Source organism: Moschus berezovskii, chromosome 20 (genome assembly GCF_049115385.1).
Source record: "Moschus berezovskii isolate FMDL1 chromosome 20, NW_MosBer_1.0, whole genome shotgun sequence".
Classification (NCBI taxonomy): domain Eukaryota; kingdom Metazoa; phylum Chordata; class Mammalia; order Artiodactyla; family Moschidae; genus Moschus; species Moschus berezovskii.
The window spans coordinates 31,984,244-31,993,286 of NC_142479.1; positions in this window are offsets into that span (position 1 = coordinate 31,984,244).

A 9,043-nucleotide genomic window follows, 5' to 3' on the forward strand; every position below is an offset into this window, starting at 1 on the left:
TCCCTCCAGACCAGGGGAGGCAGGCTGACCCATGCTAGGGGCCCAGAAAGATAGACCCTCACCCAAAATGGCAGCCTGCAGCAGGATGCATACACGTGAGGCTCACAGGAACAGGTTCAAAGCCAGCCATGGCCTTCCAAGTCCAGGACCGGACTACACTCTGGATCATTCTGCCTCCCAACCTCCCTTCCCCAACTTTGCCTCACTGCCTTCATGAATTCCAGAGTTTTAATTTATCTGGTAAGATAGGGTGGGGGTGGGGAAGGTTGTTACTGCCTCCTTCATCCATGCTGGGAGCTCAACACCCCTTCCTGGCTGGAAGGTCACCTAGATGGAAGTTTCCAAGGGTCTTGTCCAATTCCCTTCTTGGGCAGCCAGAGGTAAAAAAAAAAAAAAGATTTTTTTTTCTTCCTCATGCCCAATAAAATTGGGAGCTGAATTGTGAAGAGAGAAAACCAAAAAGGATTTAACTCTGGATTTCCCCCTGGGCTGGAGCTGGGGGGTTGAGAGTTGAGGGGAGGCACGGATGGGAGGAGGCTGCTGCGTGGGGTGGGGGGGAACACGGCTGTCCCCTGGGGACAGGGGATGCTGATGGGACATGCCAGACATCCAGCAGAGTGAAGAGTGTCAGGAGAGGGGCCCTGCCCCCACCCCAGCCCCCCAGGCTGGCATTCCTCACTCATGAAGCACAGTCATAAATCATGGCTCCCACCCAGACCCACACTAGGACCCCACCAAGGCCCCAGGCGACAGCCCCCACCCCCACTGGGAGCGGGCTGGCCCCAGAATGGTAAGACTCCTCTGGGGGCTTACCCATAATGCAGTGGGTTCCCAAGGGGGAGGACCCTCTGCAAACTAGGACTTTCTTTGTGATCCTGGTTGGGTACCCACAGTCCAGCCCTGGCTGGGGAACAGATGGGCATGCTTCCTAGGGGACACTGTTCTCAGCTCCCCTTCATACCTGTCTGATTCCCCCTCAGTGCTGCTCGGAGAGGGACAGATGTGCATTGAGGTCACACAGTAGCCCCGGGTAGATGAGGACTGGGTCTGCCTTCTCAGGGAAGGAGGTGGATGAAAAGTGGCCTGAGGGGTGAAGGGGTGGCTATGGTGGCTGCCCTGGAAGAGCACAGGGCAGGCTTCCCCAGGTGCTTAGAAATCACCCTCCACAGCAGGCGGGAGGGCAGAGACAGGAGGCAGGCGGCACCTGTCGGCCTAATCACCATCATTAACTGGGCAATAAAGTATCACAGAGGGACGGAGCCAGCCTTTGAAAGAAGGGCCTGTCAACCCAGGTTGGGTTTGAGCAGGTGGCGTAGCAGCTCATCCCCTCCTGGGCACACACACTCTGGGCCACAGGAGGATGGGGCTCTGCAGAGACAGGGGTCTATGCCCTCCCAGCCTAGGCCCCACCCTCTCCCCCATGGCTTCCAGGAAGGCAGCAAGCATCTTTGGGTGTCTCCTGCCAGCTGAACTTGTGCAATGCTGGGACTCAAGAACGTCTGTGGTAGTGAGTTCCCCATTTCTAGAGGAGATCAATGAGGCCCAAACAACTTGAGGACAGTCTGCCTGATGCGGTCGTGTCCCCAGTTCCTAGCAACAGTATGGTGACTGTTGTAAGAATGATAAACAAATTAGAAGAATAGGGGGGTTTCTTGCTCCTGGAGAGACGTCTGACCTCAAATTCCCTTTCCAGACTGCTGTGTGTGGAGTGCTGTGTGACCCTGAGCCAATGTCACCTTTTAGGCTCATCAGATAGACCCAGTTTTCTCCTGCCCCTCTCCCCTAGGGCCCTGGGAATGTCCCTGGTAACCTCTCCCATCTTCTTGCTAGCCAACCCCAGCCCCAGAGGCAACTGTAGCAGCCAGAAGGCCCAGCGAAGAGCTACCAAGCCAAGTGTGTTTTTTGTTTTTTTAATATTTATTTGTTTATTTGGCCATGTCGGGTCTCAGCTATGGCATGCAGGATCTTCCTTGTGGCATGCTGGATCTTTCACTGCAGCACCTGGGCTCAGTTGCCCCGTAGCGTGTCAGATCTTAGCTCCCTGACCAGGGATCAAACTCACATCCCCTGCGTTGGAAGCCAGATTCTTAAACACTGTACCACCAGGGAAGTCCCAAGCCACGTGTTTTAAGGAAGAACCTGGCAGGGTAGAAAATGGGTGCTTGTTAGGAGGCTGGAGAAGGTGGGAGAAAGGGATATTAATCCCCCCGCTGGTTTCACCTTGCTTTGGTCTTTAGGCCAGGGAAGTTCTAGGGGTTAGAGTCCTCAATCCCAACCTAGGCCCCTTGAGGGCTCAAACTGTGACTTTCCTATCTCCCCAAAGTCTCAGAAGGGAGGCTGCTTCCTGAAATGGGAGGGGTGAGCTGCACAGGAGAGTGGACAGTGCACCCGGGGGTGAAGGCTTAGAGGTGGGGTGGAACTGGGATGGGTGAGGTTCTAGTGGGCGCCAGCCTGGAGAGGGTGCCCCCGACAGCCTCCACCCAGTTTGGACCCCATTAGTCATGATTAGCAGAACCAAGAGGTTTTACTAGGGGCCTGAAAAGGGTGAGCTTCCGCCTCAGGGGAAGGAGCTGCTGCTGCTGCTGAGTCGCTTCAGTCATGTCCGACTCTGTGCAACCCCATAGACAGCAGCCCACCCGGCTCTCCTGTTCCTGGGATTCTCCAGGCAAGAACACTGGAGTGGGTTGCCATTTCCTCCAATGCGTGAAAGTGAAAAGTAAAAGTGAAGTCACCCAGTCGTGTCAGACTCGTAGCGACCCCATGGACTGCAGCCTACCAGGCTCCTCCATCCATGGGATTTTCTAGGCAAGAGTACTGGAGTGGCTTGCCATTGCCTTCTCCAGGGAAAGGAGAGGGAGGGACAAAACTGGGGGCAGATTGGGAGGGTTGCGACAGAGATTCAAGACAGCTGCTCTTGGGCTTCCTTGGCGGCTCAGTGGTAAATAATCCACCTGCCAGCGCAGGAGACGCAGGTAAGATCCCTGATCCCAAGAGGATCCCATATGCCCCAGAGCAACTAAGTCTGAGCACCACAACTACTGAGCCTGTGCTCCAGAGCCCAGGAGCCACAACTACTGAGCCCACATGCTGCAACTACTGAAGCCCTAGAGCCCGTGCTTGCCGATAAGAGAAGCCACCGCAATGAGAAGCCTGCGTACCGCAACTAGAGAGTAGCCTCCACTCACTGAAACGACAGAAAAGCCTGTGCAGCAACGAAGACCCAGCATGGCAAAAAATCAAACTAAATAAATATAATTTTAAAAAATGAATAGAAGCTTTATTTTAAAAGAACTGCTCTTTTATGTAAATATTGCTTTATCGATTTATTTGGCTGTTCTAGGTCTTACTTGCAGCATGTGAACTCAGTTTCACCACGTGGGTTCTAGTTCCCTGACCAGGGATCAAACCCAGGCCCCCTGCATTGGGAGCTCGGAGTCTTAGCCACTGGACCAGGGAAGTCCCCAGAAGAGCTGCTCTTCACAGTGGGGAGACCCACAGAACCACAGATTCCTGGGTCACCAGAGAACAACACAAGAGACGCGCGCAAGCAGACACCTGCGTACATAGTCACACATTCCCGGGCACTCACAGCTCTTCAGACACCCAGAGTCATTCACAGACACACACACACATGTGCACACACGGCCACAGACATTTGTACATGCACTCACTCAGACACCCACGGAAACACGGATGCCCAAATGCAGTGTCTGACCTGAGTGTTCCCAGAAGTGCAGAGGTGCTCACGCACACGGAGACACAGATTCAGGCACAGACAGGCCCAGCCTCACGTTGTCGCTCCAGACTTAATGCATACCCATGGCGGCACATGTGAGCACAGAAACAGAAGCGTATAGACTTGCACGCTCACAGTCACACACAGGCATACGTGTACTTACACAGACACAGACACCAGTGAACACGCACACATACACCAGCATCGCCCTCCCCACCTCCTTGACCATGCCTCCTACAACAGGAGGGATTAAGGTGAGACAGGAGAAGCCTACCCTCCCCACCCAATAGGACTCTCTACATCCCTCACCACTGGTCCCCCCCACCAAGCTCTCAGCCTGGAAACTCCCTGGATTTCCCAGAGGGTCAGCCAACCAGAACCGGCTCAGACCTCCCAACCCAGCGGCCCTGTCACACTCTCTCCACGGCCCTGGCCAGCGCTCCTCTGATCCTCCACAGCCAAGGAGCTGCCTGCTCTCTCCCAGGAAGCCCATCCTAACTCCAGACCTCTCCAACCCTTCCTAGACACGGAGTCCTTGGACCTCAGGGTCTCACGACAGCCAGGCTTGGACCCTGTTCCTCGCAAGTGTTCTCAGGTTCTTCTATGCCTGTGGAGTGAGACTTGGAACACCTGGGAAGTGGCAGGTTCAGTCTTGGGAACTCACTTTGGGAAGACAGGTTTAACTCACATGAACGCAAGCAGACAGGGAATTCCTTGGCAGTCCAAGGGTTAGGACTCTGTGCTTCCACTGCCAAGGGCCTGGGTTCGATCCCTGGTCAGAGAACTGAGATCCCACATGCCTCAAGGTGTGACCAAAATTAAATAAATGAATAATTTTTAAAAAAATTTTTTTTAAAAAGCTCACACTCTTCAAAATTAAAAACTCAAGTAGACAGAAGATGGGCAGTGCCGAGATGGGGTGCAAGGGAGGGGACCCCTCTTCCATCACACTGGGACTCCCAAGAGTGGAAATATAGCTCCTCCTTCTCCCCTGCAACACCAGACTGCCACATGGCAGACAGTGGCCAGAGAGATTTCCCTCCCTGAGACAGTAAACCTCAGAGCAGCCCAGCCCTGGGCAGAGCTCAGCAGTAGACTGAACCAGTTCTAACCTCCAGTCTCCCGAGACACACAGTTCCTCTGGCCCCGTCCGTTTAAACACCCAGCTGCCACAGCCCATCCAGGCCAGAGCCCAGCTCAGCTATATCTGCAGTGCCTGAAATGAGGATGTTGGAGTGTGTGGGACCAAACCTCCAGATGGAAGCCGCTTCCAAGGGGAGCAGAGCTGACCCTGCAGTAGCTAGATTTGAGGACAGGCACCAGGACAGAATTCTGGGTCTAGGGGAGAACTCTGAGGGGCTCCTGTGATGAGAAAAGGAGAGGATGCATCTGTCTGGAGGCCGAGAAGGAGGAGAATGACCTCGCAAATCCCCTTTCAGTCCAAGTTTTCTGGAATTCCAGAGGCTCCAGGTTCAACTCCCAGATTGCATGGGATGAGGAAGTAGTGCTTCCCAAAGGAAAGAGGGAGCCAGGGCCCCCGCCCATTCCTGGGGCACAGGTGGATGCTGTCTCAGAAAGGGAGGAAGTTCATCTCACCCGTCACAGTCTCTCTATGGGAAGGTGAAAACCAGTCTCTGCTGCCATCCCACCAGAGGCGCCCTGGGACCCTTGGCCCCTAAATTCACTTGCCTTTCCCTGATTATTAATGATGTTGAAAACTTCTCATGTGTTTGTTAGCCACTTGTATTTTATCTGTGAATTGCTTATTCATGTCCTTTGTCCACTTTCCTGTGAGACTGTCTTTCTTATTTATTTATGTATTATAGATATTAACCATTTGTTATATATATCACACCACTTTCTTCTAGGCTGGTTTTTGTCTTTCAACTTTGCTTATGGAATATTTTGCTCTAATAAAATATTTAGTTTTTTATGTAATCAACTAACACGTTGCTTTATGTTTTCTGGATTTGATGTCATGCTTTAAAAATGCATTCTCTGTTCCATAAGTATAAAAATGTTTCCTGGATTTTTCTATTGATCTGTATGCTTTTCATTTTACATAAGATCATTAATTGATCAGGGACTTCCCTGTGGCTCAGACAGTAAAGAATCCGCCTGCAACGTGGGAGACCCAGGTTCGATCCCTGGTTGGGAAGATGCCTGGAGAAGAGAATGGCAACCTACTCCAGTGTTCCTGCCGGGAGAATCCCCATGGGCAGAGGAACCTGGCAGGCTACAGTCAATGGGGCCACAAAGAGTCGGACATGACTGAGCAACTAAGCACAATCATTAATTCATCTGGATATTTTTATGTGTAGCATGAAGTAAGATTTAACTCTATTTCTTTCAAATGGAAAACTCCCAAGTTCCCAAGTATCCCAAGCTCACTTATTGGATTTTCATACTTTACTACTGCTTTAAAACTCTTATTATCATATACCAAATTCTTACAAATGCCTAAGTTTATTCTGGACTCTGTTATCTTCCATTAATTTGTTAATTTGTACCAAGATCACACTGTTTTAATTGCAGAAGCATTATTGAACATCTTGAAATCTAGTAAGACAAGTTCCCTCTATTAGTCTTCTTTTTCAAAAACTTCTAAGCTATTACCATGTGCTTATTCTTTCCCAAACTTTTAAATCAACTTGTTGGGAATTCCCTGGCACTCCAATGGTTAGAATTCGGCATTATCACTTCCAGGACCCAGGTTCCATCCCTGGCTGGGGACCTAAGATCCCACAGAGCCACAAAATGAACAAAAAAGCAGCTTGTCAAGTTGAGGGAGTGGGGAATTAGACTTTTTATTTAAATTACATTTAGTTTATACATTATTTAGAACAGAATGGTCATCTTTACAATATTATATTGAACTTTCCAATTCAGGAACATGATATGGCTTTATATTTATTCAGAGCTTATGTCTATCAGTAAAGTTCTATTGTCTATTCATGTAGATTTTATAAATTTTTTTATTAAGTGTATTCCTGGGCATTTGGTAATGTTGTTACTATTGTGAATTGGATCCTTTGTCTTCTACTTTACAAGGATAGTATGGTTGTTTTAGTTGTATAGAAATGGTTTTAATTTTTCTATATATACGCTTAACATTTATTCTGCTGCCTTGCTAAATTCTCTCACTAGTTCTAATAGTTTTTTAGGTAATTCTCTTGACTTTCCTAGGTAAACAATCACACCATTTGTAATTCTTGAAGATTTTGCCTCTTTCCTTCTCATATTTATGTCTCCCCCTGCCCCACTTTTTTCAGCTGCACCACATGGCATGTGGGACTCTAGTTCCCCAACCAGAGATCAGACCTGTAACCCTTGCACTGGAAGTGTAGAAGCTTAACCACTGAACCACTAGGGAGGCCCCCCTTATTTCTTTTTCTTATCTTATTGCACTGGTTAGGGCCTTCAGAATAATGTTGATTTGATAGCGATGATAGCAGCCTCCAATTTACAACTTTTACTGTGAGCTCTCTGAGCCCAGCATATCCATAAGGAAATACCTGTGAGTCTAGAAAACAATTAGCCCTGTAGACATCAGATAGGAGCAATAAACAGACACATGAGAAGGTCCTGACAGCTGCCCTTTCACTATGAAACTTCACTGGTTATCAGAGAAGGGAGCAGAGCTTTTATTGCTAATGGGAGTCCCAGAGAAAGGTGAATTGAGTCAGGGCCCTAGTTCTAGCCCCAGAACACAATTTCTGTACCCAAGTGGGCAAGCCAGCACATCCTCATCTCCTCCCGGCACCTGGGCTTGATAAATAGAAGGGGGCACATGTCTATTGAGCATCTGCTATATACCAGGGATTGTGTTGGGAACTTTAAACATAATCTCTTTATTCCACAACCACTCTTTGGGTGAATCATATCATTCCTTTGTTAACAGATAAGGAAACTGAGGCTCAGAGTGGGAAGCACGGAAGATGACACAGCTAACCTCATTCACAAAAGAGTTCATCATTGTTGGCCTCAGCACCCTCTTTTTGAGATGGATGTTCCCTGCCATTCCCTGTCTAGGTCTAGACTTCCTAGACCAAGAAGTCTCCAAATGTTTTAGTCTACTCCATAAACACCGGGACCCCCCCCCCCAATTACTTCCTTCTGTGGAATGAGAGAGTATGGAGGGAAGAGCTGACCTGTCTACACTCTCAGGCCAGAAGCCAAACGCCAGGCTTTGCTGGGCATTCCACATCTACATACCTGGAGCCTAGAGTTCTAGGAAGAGATACAAGTGGGCTTAGAGGCCAGAACAAGGGGGTTGGGGAAGGTGGGAAAGAATGGCCAGGGACAGGAGACAGGGGTGGAGCAAAGAAGATGAAAAAGGAACGGTGAGTAGGAGGTGGGGACAGGGTCTAGGCAGGGAGCCGGGGAGAGGCCCCAGGCCTGAGTTCAGGCAGGAGCATTGGGGGACAAATTCCCAGGCCTGTCCACCTCCAGGGTAGACTCTGAGGGGCCAGAATCAGAGCCACAACCACATAAATCTCTGTTTCCATCATCCAGGCCATCAAGAGTGGCCGTGGGATCATGACACAGAACAGGGACCCCCATCTCCACCTGCTCAGACACAAATACATACATAGGGCAGGATTGCTGACCCAGACCAGAGATGTGTGCACAGGCACGAGGGTGTAATCACGCAGATGACACACGAGAGGACACAGGCTTGGGTATAGGGACACAGATCCACACACAGATGTGGGGAAAGACGTAGATGCAGACGCACACCAACCAGGGAGACAAACGTGCAAACACACGGAGACACTCACATGCCCACAAACACACAGAGGAAGTCAGAGATACATGTACGCGTGCTCACACCCCGACACAGAAGGAGACACCCTGAAAGTGTCAGAGGGACTGTAGAGACAGGCAGAGGGGCCAGACCTCATGAACAGAGAGTCCCCGGCAAACCTATGCTTATGCCTGGCCCTTGGAGGGTCATGACTGTAGCCTGTCCATGGCAGGCCTGAGAACCCCAAGCCACCACTCAGAACTGCTCTCCAGACCCCCCTCGCTGGCTCCATGAACATACACGCGGTGGCCCAGCTCTCCTGACACACATGTACGTGTCCTAACAGGCCTGTGCCCCACCCATGGGGGCTGACATCCCCGTGCTGGGGTGCAGGTAGGGTCCACGGGACAGCCCCCTCCCTCACAGGCCACAGGCTGTGCCCGCTGGCAGAGACAGGGGCCCAGGCTGGTCCAGGAGGAAGGAGGGGTTTGGGGGGGCCAGGGTGCGGCTGGGGCGGGCTCAGGAGCCGGTACCTGTCAAACAAGAGCCAAGGAGCAAAC